At 40.7% G+C, this 18,282-nt stretch overlaps 1 pseudogene; it reads left to right on the top strand.

The window, feature by feature from the left end:
- The first annotated feature begins 15,598 nt into the window (after positions 1 to 15,598).
- LOC103074946 (60S acidic ribosomal protein P1 pseudogene) lies at positions 15,599 to 15,942 on the top strand (annotated as a pseudogene).
- Positions 15,943 to 18,282: the final 2,340 nt, after the last annotated feature.

Raw genomic sequence — 18,282 nt, 5'->3', positions numbered from 1 at the left:
ATACATTTAAGACCAACAGAAGATTTGGTAAAAGTACTGAGATTACGGATGGCTAACTTTTCAATTCTGTCCTGCAGTCCCGGGGCCAGGTTTTCACTATTTTCTCGCTGTTTACAGTTGCAGTAGCAGCAGATATAGCAGAAGTGACAGTGGTAACAGCCTGACAGTTACTGTATTATCTATGCTGCATAACCACTTATCCCCAAACTTTGTGGCTTAAAGCAACACATGTTTATTATTTCACAATTTCTGTGGGTCAGCAATCAGGACATGGACAGATGGGTGCCTGCTTCAGTCTCACACAGGGCACAATCGTGCTCTTGGCTGGGGCTGTAGTCTCATTTCAAGGCTTGACTGGGGAAGAATCTCCTGTTGGTTGTTGATAGGATTTGGTTCTTCAGAGACTATTGGGTTGAAGGTCTCAGTTCCTTGCTGGCTGTTGGCCTGAGACCACCCTCAGCTCCTTGTTACATGGATTTCTCCAACACACCACGGCAGTCAGCTTCATCAAAGTGTGCAAGCTGAGAAGGCAGTAGTGAGAGTCCAGCAAGTCACAGCCTTTCATAACTTAATCATAGAAGTGATATCCTATCATATTTGCTGTATCCTACTTGCTAGAAGTAAGTTACCAGGGGAGGGGATTACCTAAGGACTTGAATACCAGGAGCAGGGACCATTTGAAAGATGCTCATCATAACTACCATTCACTGGACATCTCTAATGTGCCTGGAATTCAGCTAATCACTTAATTTACATTATCTCATTTTATATTCACAATTTTTAGTTGCAGTATAGATCACAATACCCATTTTACAGACAGGGTAACTGAGAAACATAAGGTGAAGCAACTTATCCAGGGTTACCTAAGCAGCAAGGTCAAGACGAAAGTCATGATTTGTGTGACGCTAAAGTTCATGTTCTTAAGTGAACTCTTTAAAAATGTTATTTTCTCTCATGGAGTCCTTGTAGGGAGCAAGGACCAGGGGCCTTTTTCCAGCCAAGTTCTGGAACTTAGAGGTCTCACACATCCATGGGGGCTCAACCCAGGGAGACAGATACTTATTAGAGGAACATTTTAGTAAGTGAATAAAGTGGGCATCTATTTACATGAATTACTGTTCATAGGAACATCTAGTGTTGACTGAAGCAGAAGGGAGAGACTCTGGGGAGGTAAGAAAGGGATCAGAAAGATGACAATGGATGGAATGGCCATTGGCCCATGCCACCATGATGCATTTTGTTCAGACACCTCTGAAATAGGGATTAGGGCTAGAAACTGAAAAAATAGTACTTGAGCAAGAACTTAAAAGTCTCTGAACATAAATAGAACTACTTTGGGAGCCATGAGCCAAGGAACAGAGCAGAATTGGCATATGAAAGGGAAGATGTTTTTTTGTGAGGAACAGAAAATCATATTGGCTAGAAGTTCAGAAGTAGGGTGGATTTCAGTTTGGTTTGATTCACTGGCTCTACGGTGTCATCAAGGCCCTGGTTTCTTCCTGTTTATTTGCTTTGCCTTCTACAATGTTGACTTCATCCTAAAGCTGAGCCCATTTCTTGTCCATAAACTGACTATCAGAATGTCCGGGGCTATATGTCTCCTCACCCATATCTAGAGATTCTCTCTGAGAAGTACAGTCAGCCTTGCCCAGAAACTCTCTGCAAACTGCTCCTCCCTTCTTGCTGGCCTGAATTTTGTCATATGTTCATATAATAATTGTGTGGGGATCATGCTGATTAGCTAGAATGAGACACATGCCCTATGCTCAGATCCCTTTTCAATCCAGTTTGTTTCTGCTTTCTGTTTTTTGCAGGGTTTGATTGAACCTGGCTGAGATTGAACATCAACCTCCTTGAGAATGAAAGTTCTCTCACCTCATCTGCAAATCTCTGCCCCTAGACCTTCCTCATATCTGGACACAGGAGTCAGGGACAACAAGGTTTCTTGAAAAGAACACTGAATATGGAATCAAAATACTTCCGTCTTAGCCATTCTTCACTAAGTGGTCTTAGGCATTGTACAACTCATTCTATTAATGTTGAGAGTCAAATGGATCTAGGGCCACATGCTGTGCTAGGCTCTGTGGGAATGACAAGAACGTGACAGATAATGGACCTTCTTCTCATGGAATTTCTAGTGGGGACATAAGCCATAAACACACAGTTTTCTTACAGGCTAAAGATTACATTTAAGAAAGTATGGAATACTGTGAGAGCACAAAAGGGGTGCATGAAATACCAACTTCAGGGAAAAAGATATGTCGACTGACATTGGAAGGATGACTTCCCATGAGACAGTCCAAGGAGTGGGCTGACAGAGGGGAGAGGTCCACAGGGAAGTCATTTAACATCAAGGGCCTCAGTTCACCTTTCTGTACTGTGGTCAGGGCCGGTTATGCTAAGTGAACTTGAAGGTTCTCCCCCTTAAAAGACTTCACAATTCTGTGTTCCAGGATAGTGGCACAGAGTAATATCAGGATAAAACCTATTATATAAAACACGCGTGCATTTTTGTAGATGTTGGAGAGGAGGGGCTTTACGATGATGATGGAAGGAAGTATTATGCCTAATTGCCCTAAGAAGGGAAGGACTTAGCAATTACAACTGTATGTGTTTATGACATTTCCATTGGTTTTTCTGCCTTAGGACAGAGCAGAAAGGCACTTCACTTCTCTGCATCACATGGAGTTCTGCATGTCTCAAGAGGGACGAACTGTATTGAAAAAGGTTGAGCAGATTTTTTAAATGAAGGACTTCTCAGAGCCTATGCACTCAGAGTTTCCTGGAGAGGGGGTTGGTATCATGCATCTCCAAACATATTGGACCACAGAGCCCTTTACTGAGATGATCATGTACAACTAATGAACTGTGAAAAAGAATTTGGGAAATGTTCACCTGAAGGCATTGTGGTGTTAAAAGAACACTGCTCCCCACACCTATACCCTGAGAGTTTTGGAGTGATATTTCTCCGTGTATAACTTTTCCATAATTGTGATTATTTATGTAGTTATGGTATGTCTGGTCCCCCCTGTCTAATGTAAATACCATGTGCTTCTTTCCCATTGCTAATAGATGTGTATCTTCAATGCCTCCCAAGTAAGTGCTCAATACATCTGTGATTGAATGATTCAATGCATGATTAAGACTCAAGAGGCCTGGATTTTAGTGCCAGTTTTGTGGCTGACTGGGTATTTGACTCCGGGAAAGTCACTTCCCTTCTTGGCCTCAGCCTACCCATTTTTGCAACAGAAGAAAATGCAGCTGAATGATCTCTGAAAGCCTTTCTAGCTCTAAAATATTATGATCTAATTTCTTCTTTCTTTCAAATGTAGCCAATTCCATACTTTTCTTACAAATAAGATATTAAATATCTTGGAAGATATGAGAGTGTATGTTTTTGGCAATAAATGAAATAGGTTCTATAAAGCACTTACCAGATCCCTAGTGAATGTTTAGTAAGTGGCGGCCCTTTCTGCTCTGTGGTTGTTAATGGAATTTGGAGTTCAGGTGCTTTGACTTCTAATCTAGCGCTCCCCTTAATTTTACTTGAATACACCAAGGCTTCTGATGCAAGCATGCTCCACAGGACCAAACACACACCAGGAACTCAACATGTCAGTTGAATGCATGAATGTCTTTTGATAATATAAAGTCAGACAAATGTCACTAATCAACATATCCCCAAATAGTACAAAGTGCAATTCCAAGCTAACACTTTCCTTTTCCCTATGTTTATACTGATCATGGCTTAAATCCCCAACAGTGACTAAAAACACTCCCCTCCCTCCAGCTGCTCATAAGGGTTGCGGGGTCCATATCAAGTGAAATTTTTCTCCAATATAAATTGATCGAATTAATCTGGATGGTTATCAGAAATGAAAGACATCCTTAAAGAAAAAAGAATTGAATAGAATGGGTAGAGCAGAACAGAATGGGTGAAGAGAAGTCACAAACCACTGAGTGCATGTTAAGGATGTACTTGAAAGCGGAGAAAGTTAATGCCCTCGTGCTGATGATGGGCAGGGCCATTATAGACTGATTGTCTGTACATGAAACACTGCATTATTTCAAATTAGTCAAGAGAAGTATAGGACACTAGACACCAGCACATTTTAAAAGGTATTATTTTCAGTGAGCACCCATTAAAAACAAAACCACTCCACTGTAATAAAGCATGCTCCATTACAGTGGAGAGAGTGATGACAGTATGATCCTATGGGCAGGAAATGACCTGTATTGATGCCAGTATGTCTCAGGTCACTTCACAGCCACAGCATGGTGTGCATTTTAATGGCCAATGACCATCACATCACAGAAATCTAAGTGGCAGTGGGTGTCTGTGTTTTTTTTTTTCCCAGAGAGTTTGGGGTGATAGTGTTTTTTTTTAAGAATTAACTTGCAATTACGCAAATATATGTATATTGCATGTTAATTTAAAAGACAATTTTAAGAGAACCAAACTCCAGAAATACAGTTGCTCCAAACAGAGCAAGTCCAGGAAATGCCTCATAAACTGTCTACTGCTTTTCCTTGTTTGTCTGCTTTCCTTCTCACCTCTATTCATTACTTAAGTTTTGGGGGATGGGCTTCTTAATGTGAAACTCTATATGGATTTGGGTGGTCAGGAAACTCCTTGAAATTTCATAAAATTTTGTACATGGGAGGAAATGCATTTTTTTTTTTCTGAAGAGAGTGTCCCACATTCACAAAGTGATGTGTAAGAGTATCCATCCACTCCCACTCCCACGTGAAGAATCATTAAATTAATTGGAAGGAACAATGTACTGTGAAAAGAGCTGTATGTTTTAAGAGTAAGATAGAATTAAATTCTAGCCCCATAAATTTCTTGAACAAATTACTTAACATCTGTACATCTTAGATCCCTTCTTTTAAAAATGAGATAATACCTGCCCTACAAGTTTATTATTAAAATCAGATAATCAAATGAGCCAAATAAATGTTTTAGAGCATCTAATCCAGTACCTGTCATATAGCAGATATTCACAAAGTGACATTATCGTTATGATTATTCTTGAAAATACTATTTCTGGCAGCAAGGGAGACCACATCACGTTCCCTTATTGTCCTTCAAAAGGTTCTGTCTTCTTTTATCTATACACCAACCCACCTCGCTACCCACACACAAATCCATTTGGCCATTCCTATATTTCCTGCTTGGCCAGTTTGTTGAAAAGGCCTTCAGTTTTCCATCTCTCTATTTAGCCCACTAACTTAACCTAAACCATTTCTGACAATGAAAAACAAGACTGGGTTTATTAAAAACAAACAAACAAAACTTTGATCTTTAATCATGCCTGAAGTTAATTCAATCTGGCCTTCATTATTACAGTGGTTTATATCCAGCAGCTGTAGCCCCTCACTCAGATAAATGCTTGTCCTGTATTATTACAATAAAACCAACACCGTAGAATGACATTTCCCTCCCTTTGTTGATGATATCATCACCGAGAATTAATTTTCTGGATTTTTTTCCATTATTGATTCCTTGTATGAAATATGGACTAAATCAAACCTCTGGTCAGATAGTTATATGTACAATATTGAGGAGGAGGGTGGGAAATGCAAACCATTGAGCTCAATGGGTGAAAACTACTATGTGGAATAAGTAGTGAAGAATATCTGATGTGTGTTCATAAAGAGAGGAGACAGAAAGTATGCTCCGTTTAAAGCTTTCTCCTTAATCTAAGCTGTTCTGTGTCCTCTCTTTTAGTTGGTGGCATTTCTATTCTCACTAGCATGGAGGTACAGATTCATCTTAATAACGGTTCAGTGTTGGAGCATTATTAAATGGTGTTTGCCTATGAGGCACATAGAAGACCTGAATACTGCCTTACACCACCTGTTCTTTTCTTTGCAAGAATTTCTAAGGGCAATAAACACATAAACAATGACAGGAAATTGAGAAATCAAACGTCCACCTTATTTTGGCAGTGCCTGTGCCAGAAAACCAAACGTGATCTCTTTGCTAAACCGACAGGAACACTTGGCTTAGAAGCAAGGGCTAAATGGGGATGGGGAAGGAGGAAAGGAGATGATTTCTCCTGTTGTGTCCAGCCTAAATCTTAACTTTAGTCCAGTGCTTTTAAACCTTGGCCACATATTGGAATCACCTGGGGAGCTTTTTAAAACACTGCAGGCTGGGTTCTACTTCCAAAGGTTTTAATTTAATTGGTCTCAGATGCAGACTGGAGAATTGGGATTTTTAAAAGTCCTCCATACGGAGCAGAAGCAAGAACTACAATCCTGCAGCCTGTGAAACAAAAAACATATTCACAGAAAGAGAGACAAGATGAAAAGGCAGAGGGCTATGTACCAGATGAAGGAACAAGACAAAACCCCAGAAAAACAACTAAATGAAGTGGAGATAGGCAACCTTCCAGAAAAAGAATTCAGAAGAATGATAGTGAAGATGATCCAGGACCTCGGAAAAGAATGGAGGCAAAGATGGAGAAGATGTAAGAAATGTTTAACAAAGACCTAGAAGAGTTAAAGAAAAAACAAACAGAGATGAACAATACAATAACTGAAATGAAAACTACACTGAAAGGAATCAAGAGCAGAATAACTGAGGCAGAAGAACGGATAAGTGACCTGGAAGACAGAATGGTGGAATTCCCTGCTGTGGAACAGAATAAAGAAAAAAGAATGAAAAGAAATGAAGACAGCCTAAGAGACCTCTGGGACAACATTAAACGCAACAACATTCGCATTATAGGGGTCCCAGAAGGAGAAGAGAGACAGAAAGGACCAGAGAAGATATTCGAAGAGATTATAGTTGAAAACGTCCCTAAGATGGAGAAGGAAATAGCCACCCAAGTCCAGGAAGCGCAGAGAGTCCGTACAGGACAAACCAAGGGGAAACACACCAAGACACATAGTAATCAAACTGGCAAAAATTAAAGACAAAGAAAAATTACTGAAAGCAGCAAGGGAAAAACGACAAATAACATACAAGGGAACTCCCATAAGGTTAAGAGCTGATTTCTCAGCACAAACTCTGCAAGCCAGAGGGAGTGGCATGATATACTTAAAGTGATGAAAGGGAAGAACCTACGACCAAGATTACTCTACCCGGCAAGGATCTCATTCAGATTAGACTGAGAAATCAAAAGCTTTACAGACAAACAAAAGCTAAGAGAATTCAGCACCACCAAACCAGCTCTACCACAAATGTTAAAGGAACTTCTCTAAGTGGGAAACAAAAGAGAAGAAAAGGACCTACAAAAACAAACCCAAAACAATTAAGAAAATGGTCATAGGAACATACATATTGATAATTACCTTAAACGTGAATTGATTAAATGCTCCAACCAAAAGACACAGGCTTGATGAATGGATACAAAATCAAGACCCATATATATGCTGTCTACAAGAGACCCACTTCAGACCTAGGGACACATACAGACTGAAAGTGAGGGGATGGATAAAGATATTCCATGCAAATGGAAATCAAAAGAAAGCTGGAGTAGCAAGACTCATATCAGATAAAATAGACTTTAAAGTAAAGGATGTTACAAGAGACAAGGAAGGACACTACATAATGATCAAGGGATCAATCCAAGAAGAAGATATAACAATTATATATATATATGCACCCAACATAGGACCACCCCAATACATAAGGCAACTGCTAACAGCTATAAAAGAGGAAATAGACAGTAAGACAATAATAGTGGGGGACTTAATACCTCACTTACACCAATGGACAGATCATCCAAACAGAAAAGTAATAAGGAAACACAGCTTTAAATGATACAAGAGACCAGATAGATTTAATTGATATTTATAGGACATTCCATCCAAAAACAGCAGACTACACTTTCTTCTCAAATGTGCATGGAACATTCTCCAGGATAGATCACATCTTGGGTCACAAATCAAGCCACAGCAATTTTAAGAAAATTGAAATCATATCAAGCATTTTTTCTGACCACAACGCTATGACATGAGAAAGGAATTATGGGGGAAAAAAACGTAGAAAACACAAATACATGGAGGCTAAACAATACGTTACTAAATAACCAAGAGATCACTGAAGAAATCAAAGAGGAAATCAAAAAATACCTACAGACAAATAACAATGAAAACACGATGATCCAAAACCTATGGGATGCAGCAAAAGCAGTTCTAAGAGGGAAGTTTATAGCTATACAAGCCTACCTCAAGAAACAAGAAAAATCTCAACTAAACAATCTAACCTTACACCTAAAGGAACTAGAGAAAGAAGAACAAACCAAATCCAAAGTTAGCAGAAGGAAAGAAATCATAAAGATCAGAGCAGAAATAAATGAAATAGAAACAAAGAAAACAATAGCAAAGATCAATAAAACTAAAAGCTGGTGCTTTGAGAAGATAAACAAAATTGATAAACCACTAGCCAGACTCATCAAGAAAAAGAGGAAGAGGACTCAAATCAATAAAATTAGAAATGAAAAAGGAGAAGTTACAACAGACACCGCAGAAATACAAAGCATCCTAAGAGACTACCAGAAGCAACTCTATGCCAATAAAATGGACAGCCTGGAAGAAATGGACAAATTCTTAGAAAGGTATAAGCTTCCAAGACTGAACCAGGAAGAAATAGAAAACATGAACAGACCAATCACAAGTAATGAAATTGAAACTGTGATTAAAAATCTTCCAACATGGGCTTCCCTGGTGGCGCAGTGGTTCAGAGTCCGCCTGCCGAAGCAGAGGACATGGGTTCGTGCCCCGGTCCGGGAAGATCCCACATGCCATGGAGCGGCTGGGCCCGTGAGCCATGGCCGCTGAGCCTGTGCGTCCGGAGCCTGTGCTCCGCAACGGGAGAGTCCGCAACAGTGAGAGGCCCGCGTACCACAAAAAAAAGAAAAAAAAAATTTAAAAAATCTTCCAACAAACAAAAGTCCAGGAGCAGATGTCTTCACAGGTGAATTCTGTCAAATATTTAGAGAAGAGCTAACACCCATCCTTCTCAAACTCTTCCAGAAAATTGCAGAGGAAGGAACACTCCCAAACTCATTCTATGAGACCACCATCACCCTGATACCAAAACCAGACAAAGATATGACAAAAAAGGAAAATGACAGACCAATATCACTCATGAATATAGATGCAAAAACCCTCAACAAAATACTAGCAAACAGAATCCAACAACACAATAAAAGGGCCATACAACATGATCAAGTAGGATTTATCCCAGGGGGTGCAAGGATTCTTCAATATATGCAAATCAATCAATGTGAAACACCATATTAAGAAATTGAAGAATAAAAACCATATGATCATCTCAATAAATGCAGAAAAAGGTTTTGACAAAATTCAACATCCAGTTATGATAAAAACTCTCCAGCTAGTGGGCATAGAGGGAACCTACCTCATCATAATAAAGGCCATATATGACAATCCCACAGCAAACATCATTCTCAATGGTGAAAAACTGAAAGCATTTCCTCTAAGATCAGGAAGAAGACAAGGATGCCCACTCTCACCACTATTATTCAACATAGTTTTGGAAGTCCTAGCCACAGCAATCAGAGAAGAAAAAGAAATAAAAGGAATACAAACTGGAAAAGAAGAAGTAAAACTGTCACTGTTTTCAGATGACATGGTACTATACATAGAGAATCTTAAAGATGCCACCAGAAAAGTACCTGAGCTCATCAATGAATCTGGTAAAGTTGCAGGATACAAAATTAATGCACAGAAAACCCTTGCATTCCTATATACTAATGATGAAAAATCTGAAAGAGAAATAAAGGAAACCCTCCCATTTACCACTGCAATGAAAATAATAAAATACCTAGGAATAAACCTACCTAGGGAGACAAAAGACCTGTATGCAGAAAACTATAAGACACTGATGAAAGAAATTAGAGACGACCCAAACAGATGGAGAGATATACCATGTACTTGGATTGGAAGAATCAATATTGTGAAAATGAGTATACTACCCAAAGCAATCTACAGATTCAATGCAATCCCTGTCAAATTCCCAATGGTATTTTTTATGGAACTAGAACAAAAAATCTTAAAATGTGTATGGAGACACAAAAGACCCTGTATAGCCAAAGCAGTCTTGAGGGAAAAAAATGGAGCTGGAGGAATCAGACTCCCTGACTTCAGACTATACTACAAAGCTACAGTAATCAAGACAATATGGTACTGGCACAAAAACAGAAACATAGATCAATGGAACAAGATAGAAAGCCCAGAGATAAACCCACGCACCCATGGTCAACTAATCTATGACAAAGGAGGCAAGGATATACAATGGAGGAAAGACAGTCTCTTCCATAAGTGGTGCTGGGAAAACTGGACAGCTACATGTAAAAGAACAAAATTAGAACGATCCATAACACCATACACAAAAATCAATTCAAAATGGATTAGAGACCTAAGTGTAAGACCGGACAATAAAACTCTTAGAGGAAAACATAGGAAGAACACTCTTTGACATAAATCACAGCAAGATCTTTTTTGATCCATCTCCTAGAATAATGGAACTGAAAAAAAAAATAAACAAATGGGACCTAATGAAACTTAAAAGCTTTTGCAAAGCAAAGGAAACTACAAACAAGATGAAACACAACCCTCAGAATGGGAGAGAATATTTGCAAAAGAATCAATGGACAAAGGATTAATCTCCAAAATACATAAACAGCTCATGTAGCTCAATATTAAAAAAAACAAACAACCCAATCAGAAAATGGACAGAAGACCTAATTAGACATTTCTCCAAAGAAGACATACAGATGGCCAAGAAGCACATAAAAAGCTGCTCAACATCTCTAATTGTTAGAGAAATGCAAATCAAAACTACAATGATGTATCACCTCACACCAGTTAGAAGGGCCATCATCAGAAAATCTACAAACAACAAATGCTGGAGAGGGTGTGGAGAAAAGGGAACCCTCTTGCAGTGTTGGTGTGAATGTAAATTGATACAGCCACTCTGGAGAACAGTATGGAAGTTCCTTAGAAAACTAAAAATAGAACTACCATATGACCCAGCAATCCCACTACTGGGCATACACCCAGAGGGAACCATAATTCTAAAAGACACATGCACCCCAATACTCACTGCAGCACTATTTACAATAGCCAGGTCATGGAAGCAACCTAAATGCCCATTGACAGATGACTGGATAAGATGTGGTACATATATACAATGGAATATTACTCAGCCATAAAAAGGAACAAAATTGGGTCATTTGTTGAGACCCGGTTGGATCTAGAGACTGTCATACAGAGTGACGTAAGTCAGAAAGAGAAAAACATATATCATATATTAACGGATATATGTGGAACCTAGAAAAATGGTACAGATGAACCTGTTTGCAGGGCAGAAGTTGAGACACAGATGTAGAGAACAAATGTATGGACACAAAGCGGGGAAAGTGGCGGGGGTGTGGGGGTGGTGGTGTGATGAATTGGGAGATTGGGATTGACATGTACACACTGATGTGTATAAAATTGATGGCTAATAGAAACCTGCTGTATAAAAAAAAAATCCTCCATATGATTCTAACATGCAGCTCAGGTTGAGAGTCATACCTTCTAAGCTACTAGTTGTCTGACACTGAAGCGATAATTTCCTGGAGCATTCTCAAACTTTCATGCGCATATACCGGTTACCTGGGATCTTGTTAAAGTGCAGACTCTGACTTAGTAGCTCTGGAGTGGGACCCAAGAATCTGTATTTCTCCAAGCTCTCTGCTGCTGTTGCTGCTGCTGGATCTGCTGGCTCATGGACCATGCTTTGCGTACCAAGGTCCTAGCGGAAAGACAGGGGGAAGTTGCAAGCTTGGTGAGCTAACTTATTGATCTGGCTGCAATGAAAGGAGAGACTAGAAGAGAGCATGACAATTTTGTTCATAATTCAGTGACCCTACCCTGGGGTACATTCTCCTACCTCTGTCCTGGAATCTGACCTAAACAGGTTAGTAACTTTTCTTAAAGCAAGGTGGGATAAGGAGGATAATGGTATAGGAGCATCTTTTCCCAACAATGTTTGCAGTGATAGGAGGGGCAATATGAGGTTCATCTCTGCCTCTTTACTCTTTTTCCCTTTTCTAATCAATCCATGGCCAACTTCTGTGTTCTTTCTCTAGCATATCCTCCACTTTCTTCTTCTCTTCATTTCTGCTGTAACTATTGTATTTTGGTATCTCATCATCTAAGTCGTACGTCTGCCTCTAGTTTCTCCCTTGCCAAAGTTGTCTACAGGCTGCTGTTAGGTTAATCTTCTTAGATCTAACCTTAAGCTTAGATTAATCTTCTGGTCATTCACATAATCTTATATAAAATAAATCTGAAATTCCTTAGCCTGTCCTATAAGCCCAGCTCACTGTGTACCCAAATGGGCTAGGTCCCAATCCCTGCAGACTTGCCATTTTCTGAATACATTATACATGATTCCATTCATCCATCCATTCATTCATTTGTGCATTCATTCATTCAAGGAACATGACAACAGACATGCAGACAAAGAGTTGTGACATACTGTGATATTATCTGAGAGCATCAGGGAAGGCTGCATAGAGGTGGTGATATTTGAGCGTGAGTCTTCCAGGAGAATAGTTTTTCAGGTAGATAAATTAATTTTGAGTCCAAGAGACAGCAAATGCAAGCTTAGAGAGGCATGAAACAGAGGACATGTTGTTCAAAATGTACAAACGGCCTTGGTGTACTGTTTGTTAGGAAGCTAGGTTAGGTAGGATAATATAGTGAGTGGACTAAGGCTGAGAAACTATGGAGCCATGAGATGCATTTTAGGCAGCAGGGAATTTAGAAGGATTTTATTCTAACAAAGCAACATTGAGATGTGCATTTGTCCCCCTTTGACATTTGCCTCTGTTGTTCTCTCTCTCTCTCTGGAATACTCTTTCTCCTCTGTTTTCCTGATGAGGGTCTACTCACTTGTGCTTTAGCTGAAATAACTTCTCCCTGCTCAATAGAATCAATCTTTCTTTCTGTACTTTGGACTCAAGTTATTTAGGTGACATGTGTGTCTTTGCCTAGATTTGAAGATATTTATACAGCAAATATTATGCTTTATTAATCTTTGAATCTCTTTACTCTTTAACACCTAGGCTTTCTCCTGGTACATGCTACCTGTTCAATAAACAGTTGCTGAATTAAACAGGATAGGAAAAGCCATGCCATCAATTACAGCTTAAGAATTCACCATCTCCACTCATTATATTTGACTTGAGTGTTGATCAAAGGGTATTTACTAACAAAACCATGTATTCAGTCTAGTGCTGTCTCCACAGAGACTTTGCTGCAGAGCAAAGGGTTGGGAGTTAAAAGGCCTCTTGCATCACAGCCAAATTGATGGCTCAATTTCTCCTGTCAGGGTTTCAAGTCCAGATGCTGGGTACCACCAAAAAGCACAGCTGGATCTTCTTATGCCAGCTGGAAAGGAACGAACAAAAGGATAGAAACAGCACCCACCATTTCACCTGCCTTTGCTACTAGTTCTTCGGAAACAACAGCTGTCTTACCAGGCCATTCTCAACACCAAGTGTGCACGGCATAATAATGGCAGTTATCATTTCTAGTGCACGTACCACAATTCAGACACTGTAATAAGCATATCCTGTAAGTTTGCATGTAATATTTACAACAAAACTGCAAGGTAGACATTTGCATTCCCTTTTCATAGATGGGGAGACTGAGGCAGTGAGTGGTTAAATAACATGCTGAAAGTTGTTCAGATGGTACCAGTGAGTGTTGGAACTGGGAATTAAGCTTAGGCTGTCTGACTCCAAAGCCCATTTAACCATTCTGTCATATTGTCTCAAGGAATTAAAAAGGATGCTCTGAGAGTCAGGGAATGTGCTAGCAGGTACCGGGAGGGCATGAAGAACTTCATGCCAACCAGGGGTCTTTAAATCTACACCCCCATTGTCACCAAGTCCCATCGATGCAATAGCAGTGGGACACACAGGAGCATTTGAAAATGTTCCTATTGATTGGAAGTGAATAATTATTACCTTTTCTATATTGCGGATTCACTACCAGAAAGTAATAGCAGAAATGCTAAACAAGATTAATGGCCATGTTTCATTATGTTTAATGCAAACTATTGATTTTAAAGTGGTGTAAGGTATGGCGGTTTATTACAATAAAACAATAAAATAGACTATATGAAATAATTGAGAATAATCTTTTCCCTTTTTTGGCTGAGGCTATGGGACATAATGTGCCGTGCATGTGAAGGCATTTATGGCGAGCTCTATCCAGCGATGGCAGTTTAAGCACTCTATAAAGAAGCACTTTGGAACCAGAGTATTATAAATAATCGGCAATAAAGCTGGTAAATGGGCCTTTAATTTGATTCCATTATGTCACAGGATCACAAGGACCAAGGAGGCCCAGCATCAAAAACACTAACTGCTGAGCAGAACACTAAGTACATCAGATAGCCTCAAGGTGGCCTTCCCACCAGGGAATTTTCAGGTAAGAGCTGACCATTGGCGTCCGGATGTGGGGTAATACGTTACATGTGAACCGATGCATCCGTGGTCAATGACCCCCCACTCCCATCACAGGAGTCCAGTCTCCTAACAGTCTTCCTCACCAGGCTTTATTTCTCCTCTACTTTCATTCACTTTACCCATTTCCAGAGCTAACAGTCGACACCCTCAGAAGCAATTTCTCTCTGGACTCATTCATTCTGCTGATTAGGGCCTTAGAGGCTGTCGAAAGAATGTATGACTTAATTGCCAGAAACAGACCATAAAGGATGAAGGAGGGGACAGGCCAACTGTACATGTTATGTTAATCAGGCCACACCTGGAGTAGTGAATGCAGGTCTACACCAAACTCCAAAAGCAGATGAACGCTGGACACACTGAGGAGAGAGAAGGATGATGAGGAGACGAAGGTAAAATCATGGCAAATGAAGCGTGTGGCTGGACCTGTGGCTGTTGAAACTCAAGGAGACTCAGGCAAATGTAAGAATTGTTGGCTCATATTTAAAAGGCTGACATATGAAGGAAGATTTAGGCTTGTTTTGTGAAGCCCTAGAAGAGAGAAATTTGGTGTCAGCCAGACATGGGCTTGGGTCCTATCTGTCTGCTCATAGCTGTGCAAACCTATGCAAGTGAGTGAATCTTGCTGGGGCTCAATTCGTTTGTCTGTACAATAGAGATAATACTAATGAATACTAGTGAATCAAGTGAGACAAAACAGAGCAAGTGCTTAGCACAGTGCTTGGTACAAAGCAAGAACTCAACAAACACTAGCTTAAAAAAATAAACACCGAAAATAACAAAAGGAAAACTGGAAGGCCGATGGCACCTTTTTTTAGGAGTTGGAACAGACATAGTTGACGCTGAAATTGGGGTCAAGGGGGTTTGAACTAGCTCCATAAAACTAGCCAAAGCATCTGGGAGGTCCAATCTGAGTTTGGAGTGGGAAAGTCAGACAATTCTTTTCCTTTAAAAGTATAGTGGATTAGCTTTTCCTCAGCTGCAGCTAAGGTGTTCTGTCCTTCTGAGGAAGCTAAGGCCACGTTGGGGTGAGTCCCTCACTTCATCCGGTGACTAGCACCGCACCCGGCAGCCCCTGCCTAGCACTTGCCCACACCATGGCCTCCGTCTCGGAGCTCGCCTGTATCTACTTGGCCCTCATCCTGCATGACGATGAGGTGACGGTCACAGAGGATAAGATCAATGCTCTCATTAAAGCAGCCAATGTAAATGTTGAACCTTTCTGGCCAGGCTTGTTTGCAAAGGCTTTGGCCATTGTCAACATCGGGAGCCTCATCTGCAACGTGGGGGCAGGTGGACCTGCCCCAGCAGCTGGTGCTACTCCAGCAGGAGGTCCTGCCCCCTCCAGCACTGCTGCCCCAGCTGAGGAGAAGAAAAGAAAGCAAAGAAAGAAGAATCTGAAGAGTCTGATGATGACGTGGGCTTTGGTCTTTTTGACTAAAACCTCTTTGGTAACACGTTCAAATAAAAAGCTGAGCTCAAAAAAAAAAAAGTATAGTGGATTAAAAAATGAAAGCCAAATTTAGTCCAATTTTAGATGCAAGCCAGAGGCAAAGCCAAGAGGAGGGATAAACAAGGGAATGGGGAGAAAGTGAGTAGAAGGGGTAGAAACGAGAGGGGACAACTGGTTCTTAAAACTTTCATGAGTTGTCTGTGGCTCACTTTGGTGGCCTCTGATTACATAGTGAGTAGGATGGTTGGCTTTTAATAGTCTTAAGCTTAGAGTGGGTACCAAAAGACAGATCCAAGTGGGTATGAGGAAGACATTCCTAATTGGGAGGCGGTATATACTGTAATAGGTTATGGCAGGAAGGAGCATGCTAGTTAAGAGCACGGGCTCCGGAGCCAGACTGCCCAGATTCTGGTCCTGACCACTCCAGTAAGACCTGCCTAACCTCGCTTTGCCTCCACTTCCTCATCTGAGAAACAGGTATGATAATGAAATCTACCTCCTTAGTTTATAAGGATTTAATGAAAATGATGCATATAATGATAGTAATGATGGTATGGGTTTCCATACCATGAGTCTAGGCTCAGCAGCTGAAAGTAGAAGGGCTTTGATTAATTTCACCACCCATGTTTCTGAACAGCAAGCCATACCCATTTCCCTGGGGTGAGAGCCTATTGTTTATTCCACTACCCACAGCAGAAAGAACATTGATTAAAATACATTTTTGCTTTTTAAAAAAATAAAGCCAGGGACATCTGCAGCTAGGGTTCAATTACAAGAACGTGCTTCAAAGAGCAAGTTGGAGGAAGCGGTCCCTTCCCAGCCAGGATACAGACATAGATATAGATATACACACAAACACACTGATCACAATGGAAGCTGAAATTATTGAGGGCAGTTTTAACCCCTGATCCTGGCAGAAATTTGTATCATCTCTTTCTAGACTCTCATCCTCTTCCAAAACTCACGGAGGTATTGAAAGTGGGACTGGGAGTTGTTGTATTCTTTGCAGCCTGGGTCCTTTCTCCTTCTTTCTACCAAGGAAAACCTATTAGATCCCATATCCTCTAGGGTCATCCAAGAGATCTTCCCATACCCCTCCCTGCTGTTCAACTTCTTTGAAGTCCTTTAATTTTATGAACACAAACCCAGGAGTCTGGTCAGACCACTAGAGTTTGTTGTTTTGCCAAAGATGCAAACCTGTACCTTGATCTTGTCTCCGAATCCTCATGTCCCACCCCCACTCATCACTCACAAAAAGTCCTCCAACTTAAAACTGAGTGTAAACACGGTGTGAGCAAGGAACCCTTCTGCTTGGTCTCTCCTAACCACTAGCACCAGTTATCTTGGGTATGTAACTTTTTCTCCCTGAACCACAATTTTCATTTATTCAGGGATGGTAGGGTTTCATTGAGCAGATTAGGAGCATGTGTGGAAGACAGTGTCTGTTGTCTAAACAACAGCTACCTCCCCTTATTCCATTTAACAGAACCCCAGCACCAAGCTCTAGGTGATGGAACATGGTCGATCTAAGTGAATAATTTCATATCCATCCTTTACTCTCTCAGCCTACCCCCTGCATGTAGAGAAGGCTCCTCATGCAGATATGGCCAAGGAGACACAAGGGAAAGTCAGCCAGAGTGTGGTTCCAGGAAAACTCTAGTTTTCCTGATGAAAATGACCTGAGGCTCATCTTTCTTCCCTTCTTCCTGCACTGAAGGCTGACTTGCAGGCCCTGGTATTACTAAGCCTCTGAACAATGCCAGCTGACACCTACCTTGACACTCATAATATGAGAAACATAAGTCTCTGTTTATTTAAGTTATTCCTAGTCAGGGTTTTAATTACTCGCAGCCCAAAACATCCCTAACTGATATTGGGAGGGGGGTTGAATTTTAGGCTGAGGAAACTAGTTAAGCAGAAATGAAGAGATATGAAAGTGGTTAGTGTTTAAGGGGAAGAGAGGATGCTATGGGATAGTGTTAGGGAACAGGTGGGCAAGATGGAGATGAAACATAGTGGGAGATTGGGTCAATTTAGAAGAAAACAGCAGGTGTTCTCAATACTGGCTTGCACATTTGAATCACCTGGAGAGCTTTATAAACTGATGCATGCTCAGGCTCCTCCCTATGAGATTCAAAACAAATTGATCTGGGGTAAGGACAGGGCATCCGCAGTTGAAAAAATCTCCCAAGCACTGAACATCAGGGCTGAGGACTACCACCTTATAAGGTATTACATGGCCAGGTCCCTAGCTTCCTGTCCACCTTCACTTCTCTCCCTTGAGCAGTAGGCTCTCAACACACTGCCCTTCTTGAGCACATCATAGGG

This window comes from Lipotes vexillifer, unplaced genomic scaffold (genome assembly GCF_000442215.2).
Source record: "Lipotes vexillifer unplaced genomic scaffold, Lipotes_vexillifer_v1.1 scaffold230, whole genome shotgun sequence".
Classification (NCBI taxonomy): Eukaryota; Metazoa; Chordata; class Mammalia; order Artiodactyla; family Lipotidae; genus Lipotes; species Lipotes vexillifer.
Note: the sequence above shows the minus strand (reverse complement) of the source record. Positions and strands in the feature narration are given on the sequence as shown.